Genomic DNA, 15,600 nt, shown 5'->3' with positions numbered 1-15,600 from the left:
TTATTCTCTGAGTTACAATAGAACCAGTCCAGCAGGAAGGCCCTTCAGTTCTGTTGGAAGAGATTCTTCCTGCAGGGAATCACCCTACAGCGTAGCCCAAACCGTAATTGAGATTTCCTGGCAAATTCCTTCTGTGGAGAATCAAACTCTGAGAAACCCTGCAGGCGAGAATTTCCACTGCTTTCAGCTGTGCCTAATTCTCTATAAAAGTTTAGAGAAGGTAATAAATTAGTATCTTGAGATATTATTCTAATATAGAGCACCCTACAATTTGGTAAGGAAAGGAGGGTGGATGTAATATTATGTCTTTTGAAGGAAAAAGACAATTCCTGTCCTTTTTTCTTCCTCAACTCTTTATGTATAAACAGAAATAGATGTGCAGACCGGGTAGGGAGAATTCATGTTTTGCTGTGAATTTTGATTTAGTATAACAAAATTGATTCCCTTCAGCTTATAAAAGCAGACATGGAAAGACTGAGATTCAAACACCCTAAAATTTATTCAGTGAGAACTGTGTGATGTGATGTGATGTGATGTGATGTGATGTGATGTGATGTGATGTGACAGAGTGTCACTAATACCTTTGGTAAAATCTATATTTATAAACATAGCTTGCTCCTCTGTTACAGAGTTGTCACAAATTCAGGAAACAAGTACATTGCTTGCACTGGGATGCCCTTAGGAAGAATTGCATTTGATCATCTACCTTGGTCTTCTCTGAAGGATTTTAACTGAAGTAAAAGAACTAGAGTGGTATTTGTAGGAAAAGTCCCTCTAGATTGATGAAAGAGTCAAAATCCCATTTCCTTGACATATTGGAAAATTTCCCACTGCATTGGGGCTATATGGAACCCTGGCCTCATACAAACAGGGGGGGAAATCACACTCACTGGAAATAAGAAAAACAAGGAATAATGATCACTTTACAAAAAGTGTATGCACAGGTTATTTTAAAATCTGTAACAAAATGAAGGGCTGGGGATTTAGCTCAGTGACATAAGAGCCTGCTTGGCAAGCGCAAGGTCCTGAGTTCTATCCTGGTCAAAAAAAAAAAAAAAAAAAAAAAAAAATTCTGTAACAAAATGAATCTAATAATTTTACGGGGATACTGAAGAGTATTGTGTTTCTGCAGCTTAGTGCTTATACTGTGAGGGTGTGTTTCGGGGTCAGTTTTGCTGAATACAGGGCTGCCTCTAAGTACAGGAAATTTATGATTAGTCTTTTTTCTGAGACTGATACTGTTTTGCTTTAAATAATTTTGAAAATATGGATCCATTCTAACTAGTTAGGAAAATATTTTATTCACATAAAAAGTGCATGCTAAATTTTATTTTGAAATACCTACCATTCCAAGCCTCTTCACATCTAATAATACATAAGACTGCTTTCTGTTACTTAATAGTGTTGAATATGAGAGTAATGAATCATTTCCAATTACAGATGACATTCTGAAAGGAAACAGAAAGAGAGAATGGGAAACAACTCATTTGGTTTCTTTTGTTGGTTTGTAATTGAGGATCATTTATTAAGAATATTGTAAGATAAAAGTTATATTTTTGCATATATACATCTATGCATAAACATGCACATATACACATATAGATCACACACACTAGAATGTTTTATATCTTTCTTGCCTGACTGTGCAATCAAGCCTATTCACTTTTGAATGTGAGCACTTTTCTTCACCACTGGTGTTACTTTTGACTAATTAACTAATTTACTTAACACTAGGCACTGCTATGTCTCTTTGAAAAAAATGCATATCCAATTGTTTGATGTACTTAATAAATAATTTATTGGGCAAAGCTATGTTATATCTAACATATGTGAAATTACAACATGTGTAATATATAATAATATACATAATATATAGAATATGTACTATTAAACATGGAGAGAGTCAAATAGTCATATCATGTGACCTAAGGAGTATGTTTGTTTTACAGTAAGTATTCAATGTAGTCGCATGTTTTCTTGATGTCTTTCTCGCTCCTCTTAATAAATGATGTCAGTTAATATTATAAATACAATAAATATTCTGGTGGAAATAAATTCAAGAAATTCATTATACTTTAAATAAGATAACTTCAAGATATAAATGTGACCATGTTAACTTTTACTTCCCTCATATTTCTAGTAATACTTTAGAGTTTCACATTATTTGAAGACATCTAATAATTAAATGCTTACATAAGATAGAATTAAAATAACTAGTATTGATTATCAAAAGCAAGTTTTCCCAATTTGAAACTCACTTTCAGAATGCACTTTTCAATAGGTTATATTGACTATGTGAAGTTGTCTTTAAAATGTATATCTTGATGTACATTATTCTGAATATCTACGTTTAACTGTAGAAGATCACTCCATGGCACTAAAATTTTGTTGAAATTAATAAGTCTCCACAACACTTTTTAGTTATGATGCTCAAGCTTAAACATTATTCACATGCCAATCTATTGTGACTGCAAGCACTGATTTACCCAATATTAAACCATTGCTTCTGAATTATCCTATACTGAATCAGTGCTCCTAACAAACATACACAGGTAGGTTTCTGTGAGGCTCTGATGACACATCAGTAACTAATCAATGCATAACCTTGTTTCTTTGGAGATATCTAACTTAATATATACTTTAAATAGTTAACATCTATTCGTGTACAATTGCACTGTAACCCATGCCTAAATGAAACTTATTGATACATGTGATTACTTGTCTTTTGTACTTAAAAGATTCATTTCAGTACAATGCTTGGGTCTCATTTTTAACAGCAGAACCATCAACAAAAAGTGCAAAAATAAGAAAAATGTGGCACTAAGTAGAGCATGAAAGGAACATTCATTTATGTTACAAGAGCAAAAAGAAGACAGAGACTCACAGTTTATCTCAACTAGAAATATGTGTGTAAGTCAACTCGTATTTTTCTTTTCTCTGAGATCTGTAAGTGACCACAAAAGTGCCAAAAGTATTATTTTTATTATTTTTGGTGTTGAAAATAGAATTTAGAAAGTGAGTGAATTTGGAAATATGAATTTGAGGAGTAATGAGGATCAACTGTATATACAGTGAAATGATATCCCTACTGAATATAACTGATGGAACCCAGAAGAATTTTCTATTTTTTAAGACTTTATGTATTAAAACTAAACTGCATGATGTAGAAAAAAATATGAAATAGCCAAGTTCAAAAATAAATTATTCTCTTTTTTGTTTTCATGGTGATAATTGGTGCACATTTACATAATAATGAATACAGACTGTTTTTGACTCATTTACATAGATGCTTAGTTTAGGTAAAATTCTCTTTCCTCGTAATTCTCTACAGCTATGAAAAACGATGTCGACAGGCACAACAAGTGGGCCGTTTTTCTTTGCTAATTTTCTTGGCTCAAAAATGCAAATTGCTACCCAAAAACTTTATATACATCCTACAAATAAATATAATTAGAAATATCTTGTCATTTGACTAAATTGTTACCTAGTGTGAAAGTTTACTCTAGGGAATAATCGTGTGACAACAAATTTTGAAGCTCTTTTAATGATAGAAAAAGAAAAAAAAGATGCCACTACATTCAAAAGTGACATAAGGTCCTGTTACTGTGTAATGAGAGAATTTATCTGCAGAAAGAAAACATTAATTTTCCAAATACCTTTTTGTTTGCTTATTAATATAAAATTTTGTTTATGTGATATAAAATGGGCATCTAAACAACCATACAATCCATTCCTGGGTATAACTTTTTTTTCACTCTTCCTAAAGACATTTAAAATTGACTAGTGGATTGAGCAGATTCTGACATTTTCCAAATTCAGTGAAAAATAATACATAGTGACAAAATGACTTCCAGAGTGTTTTCAGATTTGTGTGTGTGTGTGTGTGTGTGTGTGTGTGTGTGTGTGCCAGGAATAGAACTCTGGACCAAAGTTCAGAGCTGTCTGGTAGGCACTGAAGCACTTGTGCCAGTGAGCTATATTCACAGTCTACAATACTTTCAGTTTTATGACAATTAAAATTACTAAAATATTATTAGGTCCAACTTGAATATCCAAACAATAAATGTATTTAAAGTTAAGACTTATTATTTCTTTCACATTATAAAATCTAATAGAATTATTTCTTTGATAGTAATTATATTTTAGTATTATGGTACTGTTAATTCCTCAAAAGGAAGAATTTCATTTATTTATTTATTTACTTATTGAGACAGGGTCTCATTGTGTATGTCAGACTGGCCTTGGACACACTATTTAGCCCAGGCTGGCCTCAAGCTCTGATTCTCTCATCTCAGCCTACTGAGTTTTGGGATTACAGGCATGTGCCACCGTATCCTGTTTTTCATATTTTAATATAATAACTTTCTTTTTTTATTAAAGAGCACACATACTTTAACAATATTCTTCTTTGCTGAGTGTGATGGTGCATGTCTGTAATCCCAGCACTCAAGAGGCTGAGGCAAGAGGATTGCTACCAGTTATAAACCGTCCTGGGCTACATACTGAGTTTAAGGTAGGCCTATACTCAAAATCAAAATGCTGCCTCAAAAAGACAAAAACAAACAAATAAACAAAATATGGAAAAAACCTTAAAGGAAATTGTTTTTTGTGAAAATATTCTCACCAGCCTAATATCTGACTACTAATATGTCAACTAACATGAAGCAAAATTATGAGTACAAATAAACACATTCAGCTTCCATGAAGTGGTAAAATCTGATTGTAGCACACATAAGCTGCTTTGTGAATGTGAAGTTTTCAATGAATAATCAGCCAAATTCATTCTTAAGGAATATAGCTTAGCTTGACTTATATGTTGTTCTTGGAATAAAGTATTGAAAGATAACTGATTTTCCTTTTTTTGGAGACTTGATCACTATTGAAATTTTGCAATGATTATATAATGTTAAAAATAAAAGCTACCATTTACGAACATTGTGTTGATTAATAATTACTCTCATAGGCACGCAGGGATGCATTAGATATTTAGATTGAAATGATTACTCTGCTATTCAATCTTGCCCTCTTCTGGCACTCTCTTAATTTGTAAAAGCAGAGTAGGCACCTGTTAGCGGGTGTGGGATTTTAGATGTACAAAGTTTTGGAGATGAATGTGTTGAGGTAAAGGGAAGAATGAGAACTGGGAGAAAGATGTCTTCTGTAAGAGCCATTCAGGTATTACCAACAAGCAAACTCACAAGGAGGAAACTGTATCCTTAACTGGATGAATAGAAAATGGCTTTGAATGTCTCATGAGAACATCAATACTATAGTAAAAGGACCGAGGCCTTGTATTTGGGCAAGTTTATATTATTTGATTTGACTATTATTGTAAATTTTCTTTTTTACTGAAAAATTAAGACTCCAAAAGAGGAACTGTTTTTTTTTTTTTTATAGTTGTGACAGGAATTGATTCTCAAAGAATGTTTTGCTATCTTTGAAGTAGATGTTGAGGACAAGAAACAGGGAAGCAATATTTGGAGCACAGAAGTGCATTTCTGTTCAAACTTTATATACTGTATCTTTAAGCTTGTTATTGTAGAATTTTGCATGAATTAGTGTTTCAAACGGATCTAAGTTTTATGCTCTACAAGTTAACACAATAATTTTATTTCTATTTGGAAACAATTCCTGTTTGAACTGAAAGAAAAACAGCCATACCTGTAAGTACTCAAATTATATTGCTGATGTTCACTTAACACATCTGCAAGAATAGAAACACAAGGATAAAGCTATTATTCTCATATGTATGTGAAACATTTTAACTCTTTAATTTTTGAATAATAAGACAGAGAATTGAATAACATGGTCAAGAACAATTGATAATATTTATTAACAAATAATGTAATAAATGGAAATTAGACTTTGATTAGACTTTGATTAGTTTCAAGTAATATGTTGGTTAAGTCTTAGAAAACAAGAGCAATAAATACCCAGTGAAAATAAATTATTTAAATATTCACAGATAATTATCTATTCTCCCTTTAAATTGCTCATGCAATATCAAAAGTAGCATGGGATTATTTTTCTGTTTTACAATTTCATGGATACACTTGTTCTTATGATAGATCTTAGTAACCACAACACACAAGATTTTTAAATCCTTTCTTATTGAGAACTTTCACCTTCAACTTTAAAAGAAACCCTGGTGGAATAATGTAAGCAAAGTAATTAAAAATGCAGTATTAGAATTATAAAATCACATAGAAAATGAATATTTCATAAGTCCATATTGATATAAATGAGTAAGTGGAAGAGATTGGGAACTGTAACTTTACAGTACAGAATAAGACAGTAAAAGGAGAAGGATGAGAAGGAGGAAGAGGAGAAGAAAACAAGATTACAAACAATCTTCTGTGGGATTAAGGTAGCATCTGCAGTGAAGTTGTGAATATAATTTATCTCCTAATACATTGCAATAACAGCAGAACTTCATCTCTCTTCTGCTGTTTTAAAAATCTTATATAAGGTATATTCACAAAAAAACAAAAGCATCCTCCAAATTGAGGAACAATCTTGGTCAGTATATAATTATCAGAATAATGACAAAGATTTATAAAGAGTCACAATGAGAGGAAAATAAGAGGTTATGAAAGCTAAATGCAGTTTTGACTCACGAATTTGATTTTCAGAAAGATATAGAACTTTACTATGAATCCAAGAAATTTCTAAATTTAACAAGTGTATACATAGTGGTTTCTTAAAGTTCAACAAATATACTTTGGTAGTATACAATGTTCATATGTAGCAAAATTAAAATGTGTTCATAAGTACAGATCTCTGTATTTTCTTTGCAAGTTTTCTCAAAGCTAAAATTATTCCTCAATAGAATGTTTATTTCATAAACAGGTGACATTTGAGCAGTGTTAAGTAAGAAAGCAATTTTAGGAATATTGAAGTTTGGGCTAGCAAGTGAGCTTCTACATACAGAAGATTGTCAACTGCCTGGTTGTTAAGGAGACACAAATAAATCTTTCTGGTACTGAGTTCATGAGGCTCAGTAAGAGAAGAAAATTTTTTTCTCAAAGGGATTGAGACTCTGTGTGTGTGTGTGTGTGTGTGTGTGTGTGTGTGTGTGTGTACACATATGAATGTCTAGTTGCGTTTATTAGGAATCCTTGCATGTATTTGCATGATGTAATTTTTTTTAGTGTGTTTCAACTTGCATTTTGTTTTGTTTCTCTCCTAATTACAAATACTTTTACAACTTTATCCATGGGGAGGAGGATTATTCTTTAGTGGAATCAAGGATATCAGAAGAAACAAGGTAGTATGTGTATTTCCACAGTGATTTGTATGTGGAAATTTATGTCAATGCTTCTAAAAGTGCAGAACAAAATATATTACCGAACTGTTGAAAATGTCTCAGATCTGACATTACAATGTGGATACTGAAAACATCTTTTCCTGGCCATGAATGCAATGCAGTATTCTAATATAAAGCTTTAACTTTACATTGTATAATTTGATTTAGTTTTCCTTACAATGTAAATATTTTAATCTCCATATCTTGACTGTATTCTCAGCATGAAAAATGTAACAGTCTCTTCCATTAAGATTTTGGCAATGTGTTTCAGAAAGCTCAGTGATTTCTCAGGTGCTGGATGTCTCATGGTCACCTCAAGATCAAGTTTAATCTTCCTGCTGTGTTATGTAGTATTTTTTTTAACATTTTCAATCTATGACACAGAAACGTTTCCCAACCTCGCTTTGTTGAATCTTAACATAAATTCTAAATCTTTGCATATGGAGTGTTTTTTTTCTTAAGTTTTTAAGCTGCTAGTAAGGGTAATTTACTACATGCAGATTGTGTAGAAAGTAACTATTCTCAGCTGGAGCAAATATATCTCACAGTTGGCATTACCTGAAAGGGTAACCAGCTTACAAAGGTATTGCTTTTCCCTTCCTTATTGTTTTCATTCCCATCTTATGTCTGTTTTTCATTTCCTATTCAGGAATTGTGCTATGTTTGCATTTTATTTCTCTCCAGCTCCCACATCTAGGATGAGACCTGGACCATGTCACGAGGCATTCTACTTAAGCGGACAGTTTAATAAGAAGCCATTTCTGTAATATTATTTATCTTTAGAATGTGTTATGTGTGCAATTCACTAGAATATAATTGTAGAAATTGATCAACTACTTCTTGAGCTTCTGATTTTTATACATTATTATTGTTATTATTATTATTATTATTATTATTATTATTATTATTATTTTGGTTGGAAATTTCTATTGACTAACTTATCTTTACAAAACAGTATTCAAGATAAGATATTGTTGTTAAAATTGACAAATTGCATGTAAATTTGTAAAATATTGTATAACTACTTCATAAAATTTAAATCTTTGAATGCTTTCCTTTAAATTGGATTTAACCTTTGAAATAGCATATATTTTTTGGTTTTGCATTCTGAAAGAATTTATGGTTTTACATGAATGTATTTGTTTGAAAAAATATTTAGTAATTTTCCATTATATTTGAATTTTTTCTTTGGTGGTTAGGGTTTAAAGAGGAGCTCAGTTTATTATAAGGCAAACCAAAGCATTGTCTTTGGGTTAGGTTTAATTTCAATGAAGTACAATACCTAAGTCGAGAGAATAACTTCCTAGCAATAGCTTACTAAATTTTATCTCTAATTACAGAAGGCACCAAATTAGTCTTGATGTGTTCTTATGTATTCATATGATTGTCAGGGGTCCCATTATAGGCTCACATATACTGCTACTCTGATCTCTGTGACATGCTTCTGTAAAAAAACATAGAACAAGACACAGACCATAGCTGAAAACATTAATCCCATAAAAGATTGCAGTAATTTTCAAGGCTTTTAATTGGAAACCATCCACTTTTTGCTTCCTTCTGTTCTCCATCTGCTTTTTATCAACGTTTTAGACAAACTAGAAAATTGTCTACAATGACTATTCCATATTAATTGCTATGATCTTAAAATGTATGACAAAAACTCAAAACAAAAATTTAAATTCATATTTATGTGAAACATAAAATTTTATTGTCAGATTTCATGCTGTCCTGGAAATCCACCCCACTTTAGACATAGCTATTAAATACCAATAAATGCTAAAAAGTATCAAAATTATCAATATATAAAATAGGTTTTATGTAGAAATAGTATTATCTATGCCATTCAGTCTTGTTTTAGATTGGGAGGTTAGAACACAAATAGCTACAAAGACAGCCAAGTCTTCCTGAAAAGGCAAAGTGTTACCAAAACAGAAATATTGCCACAAAGCTTCAGCTTATAGGGATGAGGAGAAGATGCAGGTCTGGTGCTGCGAAGTATTGCAGTGTTTTAGCAAAGTCAACATGTTCCGTGAAGGGTCAAATTTCATTCAGTTTTCTGTTTTCTGAAATCACGGCTTAAGAAGCACATACCATCATCTACTTTATTCCTCATACCCTGCCTATACTTTCATCACCAAGTACTTGATAAAAATATAATACTCATTTAATAAGTGTAAATATATTCGAAATATTTTATCATACGTGATTAACCACAATGAGTACATACTCTATCTTCATTTCACAAAGAAGCAATTGTTTTCTGTGGAGGATGCAGATATGGAATATGTCAGGATTCAAACAGCATTAATTGAACCTCAAAACATAATATGCAGCTTCTTGATTGTTATGCCACACAATATATACCAGTACTTGAACCAGCAAAGCTAAATATTCCTGTTGGATTTTTCTTTTAACACACCTCAAAGTCAAAGTCATTCTCTGTTAGCTTTCAATTGATATTTACCTATTAATATTGTTTTGGGGCTAAAGACAATGAATATGTACTCAAAAACTGATTGTTATTTTGACTTTTGAAGCTGCTGTCTAATAGTAGTAGTGCTTTATGAGGGTATATTGAATGTATCTCAGAATAAAGAAAGTTTAAGGATGTTTATTTTATCCCCATTTAAAATATTTAATAGAATTTTAATAGGCCTAAGCATTATAGAGAATTTAAGCTTCATAGCAAGAATGAGAAACATGATATTCCATAGGCTTCGCTGCCTCTAACCATGCACCCCATTTTCACTATCCACATCTTCCACTGGAGTTGTACATACATTTTTAGAAGATATTTTCTCTGAAAATGGTGAAGAGATGTTCCCAAAAGTGAAGATGAAGACTTCATTTGACTTACTCTCAGAATAAGCCTATGCAGGGGCTTGATCGCAATAAATAATTATGTGTTAGGCACAGGCAAGAAATCCTACAATTTTTGGAACCAGACTATCTTCCCAGACAAACTGCTGTCATTCATTTCAAAAAACAGCCAAGAGGTACATCTAAAATTTCTTTGTGAAAGCAAAAGGCTGATTAAAAGGCCAAAATGTAACCTTATAGGCCTTTGTCTCAATCCCAGTTTTTTGTTTGTTTGTTTGTTTGTTTGTTTGAATCAGGGACCAAATTCAGATGCCATACTTGCAAGGCAGGCGCTTACTCCACTGAGCTAGATCCCCTCCCCTGTGCCCAGTTCTTTAAAAAAGATTAATATTTATCTCTGTAGGAAGATATACACAATAGAAAAAATATTTAAATAGGGACTGCAGAGGCATTTAATAAACAAATGAGTCCTTCCTCAAATGAAACTACAGAACACTATAAAATCTTCCTTCATTTCTTCCATATGGGAAAAGATGCTACCTGGGGAATGGTCACTCAAATAATCACAGGTCCAGGACCAGTGGTGACCACCTGAAAGGTCTACTGTTTGCCTGCGTTGTGTTGTAATAACCCTAGGAAGGGTTGGTTTGTTATAGTAATCCTGGTAAGGTTTGTTAAGCCCAGATCTGGCAAGATTAGAACCTGTACCAAGAAGTGGGCCATATCTTGGAGAGGACTAGGAATTTGACCTCATCCAGATGCCACCGCGTGGTCAATTTAAACAAATACTGGTTTTAACTGACACATTGTTGGTTTGAGGCTTTGCCTACTTATTCAACGAAAACCGTGTAAGCAGTCAGGTTTTCCTCAAATAAGTCACACCTTAGTTTGGACTACGCGGTCCTTTCAGAGTGACAACAGGCTTTCTTTTATCTTTCATAGATCTCAGAAGAGTGGTGAAGATTTTAGTAATAAACTACCATCTCCTTTCTGCATGGATTGCTCAGTCACCCAAATGGTTGAAATCACCAATCAGAACCTGAAACTGACTCCAGCAAGTCATTGTCAATTGTCATCTAAATCTTGGCTTTAATTATTGCTAATGGTCCTTGTGCTTTGGCTTCTGAATCAGTTAATTCTTTATACATTTTGAATATTAACCACTTATTAGATATATTATTCATATTTTCTTCAAATCATAATTCATCTTTAGCTTTAATATATTTCCATTGTTTTATAAAAAACTTAATATTCACAAACTCTGATGTTTGAGTTTTTAGTTTGCTATTTAAAGATTCATTGATATGGATATTATTAAGAATATTTTCCTTCTTTTTTTCCAGGGCTTTTGTGGCACCTCTTCCAAAATTTGTATGGATGCTGTTACTTGGAAAAGAGAGACTCTTCAGATCAGTAATCTTTTACTAAATGCTATGTTTAGTATAGTAATTCATAATATCCTAAACCTAAATCTTATCCTTGTAAATGTGATCCTCTATCTTTATATACAAGAAATCATGAATAAATCTTACTAAACTTCTCAAGGAAATGTGCATGAACTTTTGCCCTAGGATCTATCCTATAAAATGCCTTTTTCATCAACATTATCACTATTACATATTATTATACTACATAAAGGAGTAAGAACTTTAACATACCTCTCAAATGCTTAATGAGACATAAATCAACATTGCATCCGGCACAGATTAGTTGCAAAATAAATTCATACTAAGTAATTGCACATGTAGTTTGCTTGTCCTACTGGTTCTGCTCCTAAAATTTTTAAATCTCGTCCTACCTATTTCTCCAAAGTCCTTTTTCTTAAAAAAATAAACAGTGCTGCACTATTTTGTCAACTAGTAAATAAAACAGTATGCCATGGGTTCATAAACCATTATTTGAAGGCTCTTTACAGAGCATTAAGCTTTTATTTGCTGGTGGGTCTAAATTAGTAAGTTATGATCCACTTAAACCATTATTTTTCTCATGATCTCATCCACATCATTGTTCTTGAGGTTTTCCTTCTCCTTCTTCAGAGTTGTCTTTTATCATCACCTGACAGCAAAGTACAATACATGTCAGAAAGCAATTCTTTTAATACCTGGAGAAAGAGATAATGAATGAGCATTATGAAAGAATAGTACCTTTTAAAGTATAAAACTAGTTATTTACATATGAAATAAAAACATTCAAAAATAAGCAGAATGTATATGTATTTAAAGTATTAAAATAATGTGTGTATCTTTTCAGATGGAAAGGAATATTGATTCTATTAGATTTGAATGATCATTGATAAAACATAAGATCAGTAATCTAATCTCATATATATATATATATATATATATATATATATAAAATAAATTTCATTATCTTTTGCCTTTATTTATTCTGAATACATGATACAGTTTTCCATAAAGATTTTGGGGAGACCACAGATTCATTATCCAAAATGTTGGAAATATTTTTATGGATTTATTTTTGACTTAGCTCTAAAACATAAATTTACATCTCACTTACATTCTTAAGTGCTTTACTCTACTATAACAGAATCATGTCATAAAAATACAAAAGTGTCTATAAATCATAAAGAAGAAATATGTGATGCTTTAGGCTTACCCCAAAATGCAGTGTCCCATTTGCTTCTCACTAACACTTAAAAACAGAAGAGAAGCAGGATGTTTATGTTTTTTCCAAGAGTAATAATTAAACAAACTGAGATGTGAATGTAATTGGAGCAGTATCGTAAATACTAAGTTTTAAAATGCTCTTCTTTGAAAATACATTGACTTTTCTCTCAGATTCTTTTCCTGCAATTTTTGTTTGTAATTTTTCCATGGCACATTCCAGGTATAAAAAAGAAAGATTAAATAATATTAATTACACAACATATTTCATGACATAATGTTCAATTATCTTAATTTCATGATATGGAAAATGTATAAAAAGCATGTGAACTAGAGAAAATGATTTCGTTCATTTCTTATGTGTGTCCTCCCAGATGGACAGGAAAATACAGATTATGTGAGAGCAATCGAAAATGAGACTTCAAGGTGTACTGAGTTTTCTCAAGTAATTTCATTTAGTGTCCTGCAGTTCAGAAAAAATATATCCTCATCATAAGTGTGGGAGAATGTTGATTCCATTAGATTTGAATGTTCATTAACCAAACATACTAAAAAATCACCTAACTTCATGGGCTTTTTCAAAGTAAGAAATTGTTTTATGTATTGCGTTTCTAAAGTATTTTATTTCTTAATACAGAATAATGGGTCTCATGTTGCTATCGGGTACATGCATGTAACATACTTCGATTATTTTCATTCCCTATCATCCATCTTCTCCTCTGCATTTGAGAATTATCAGCGACTGTCATTTTGTGAGAAATTCATGCTTTCTTTCCCTGGACTCTGAGCCATATCTCTGGGAAATATAGAATATTTCAAAGCTTTTTCATTTAAACTGAGTTTTGACAGATAATCTTGAAAGTAATTCAAACTCTAACTCCTTTACACACACACACACACACACACACACACAACTTTTAAAATAAATAATATGTGCATAAACTGGCTGCAGGACATATAAACATACATAAACCTGCCTTTCTTATCCTGTTTCTGAAGAGCATGCAAGCTAAAGCTTAGGGCAGACATAACTCAGTCACACACCAAAATTTATTTTAGTGGCAGTAAACAGATGTAATTGTTATGGTGGTTGAGAAGAGGATTAGATTGATTCTAGCTGGGAAAAGATGGTCATGTTGCAGAGGCATTTAATTGGTATGAATAGAGAAAATTTTATAGAAAAATATGAATTAAAGAAGGATTGATGTAGTGGGAGAAAGTTTCTAAAACTAAATTAGAGAGATAAAATGTGCATGCAGAGGATTTTATTTAGTTTTATTTTACTTAAAATTCTGTGAGAACAAAGACTGATAACTTCCTTGGAGTACAGATTTAGAGTAATTTTGTCAGGTAAGCTCTGAAGTTTTGGTATAAGTGCAGAGGTTGAAAGTTTTACATAAACATAAATAACTGCACATAAATAAGCCTTAGTTTGATGTATATGCTGAAAGACAGACTTCCTTACAAATGTTTATAAGACTGTAAAATTTTGGCTTTACTGAGTTTTTGACTCTCATCTCATTAAAATGCATTTGATTTATTTACTTCAGGCATGGATATATTGGCCAGAGTGCTGAAAACCTTGACTACTAACTCTGTTGCTTAGACCTGACTTCTTTTGCCATTTAAAATATACTTCTGATACTCAGAAACACTGATAATTTGTCTACCGGAAGAACTGGAACATTTTCCTAGCACATTTCAATGTCAGTTGCAGTGAGTGTATTCAGGATGTGGTTCAGGAGAGGTTATGAGATACGTTATGAAAATTAACTACCGACATATTTCAGGAAAAGTTTAGCAGTCTTATCAAAAACATCGGTAGATATAACTGCAGCCATTGTTCTGGTTAATCTCAGCAGGAAGTGATTTCATTGACTAGTTACCCACTGTTATCTCTCTTGTATGTTCACAAACTACTTCTGGGAGTATAATGTGAAAATCCTGTCTTCTTGCCAGGTTTTTGTCTTGTTTGTTTTATAAGCTTCACACCACAGTGGTTTGAAGAAAAACTTAAATATTTTTTCCAGACTATATGGGGTATTCATATATATTTTTTCCTAAAAAAATATTAATATATGTTTAATTCTAAAATATTATTACTATATATATATATATATATATATATATATATTCTAAAAACATATTAATTTTTTTCCAAGGGGAAGCAGTATGACAAATCATAGAGTTGAATTTCCCACATTTGGGAAAATCGCAGGGGTCAGCACATCTGAAGAGCAATGGATAAGTCTCTGCCTAGGAAAACCACCTTCATGGTCATGATATCTCCCCTGCCTGGTAATATTGAATAAAAATATTCATGATATCTCCCCTGCCTAAAAATATTGAATAAACATTCTATGTCACATAGCTTCAGCAGCTATGACCTAAAAGAATGTCCCTATACTTTGCTTCTTATGTTTTAATAGAAGCAATACATTCTTTTTTGACATTCTAAGTTTACTGAATTAACTTTTTAGGCAAATATAACTAAAGTGAAGAAAAATTTTAATGCATTCTTCAGTATTTCAAAAAATACAAGCATCAAATATAAAAATATATAAAGAATAATACTATTAACATGAATTTATTTTGAAATTCAGTTTAAAAAAACAGTGTAAAACATCAAATAATCAACTTATTAAAGAAGATAAAATATTATAACATGTCACTTAAACTGTCTTCTAATTATCATTGTCTTAGAATATCATTCTTAGAATTCTCAACTTTGGCTGTGATTTTTATCTTCCTTTCCCTCATATATATCTACTTTTCTTTTGCTTAATTAAGAAGTATTTCAGAGCTATTCTATTTAACCTCTGCTCCTTCACTTAAATAGTCCCTTCCATT

At 31.8% G+C, this 15,600-nt stretch overlaps 1 pseudogene; it reads right to left on the bottom strand.

Annotated features, from left to right (window-relative positions):
- Positions 1-14,920: 14,920 nt before the first annotated feature.
- Positions 14,921-15,056, bottom strand: LOC111753346 (U1 spliceosomal RNA; annotated as a pseudogene).
- Positions 15,057-15,600: the final 544 nt, after the last annotated feature.

The sequence above is a fragment of the Cavia porcellus genome, unplaced genomic scaffold (genome assembly GCF_034190915.1).
Source record: "Cavia porcellus strain 051 isolate PalLab524CR breed Dunkin Hartley unplaced genomic scaffold, mCavPor4.1 scaffold_8, whole genome shotgun sequence".
Lineage (NCBI taxonomy): Eukaryota > Metazoa > Chordata > Mammalia > Rodentia > Caviidae > Cavia > Cavia porcellus.
Note: the sequence above shows the minus strand (reverse complement) of the source record. Positions and strands in the feature narration are given on the sequence as shown.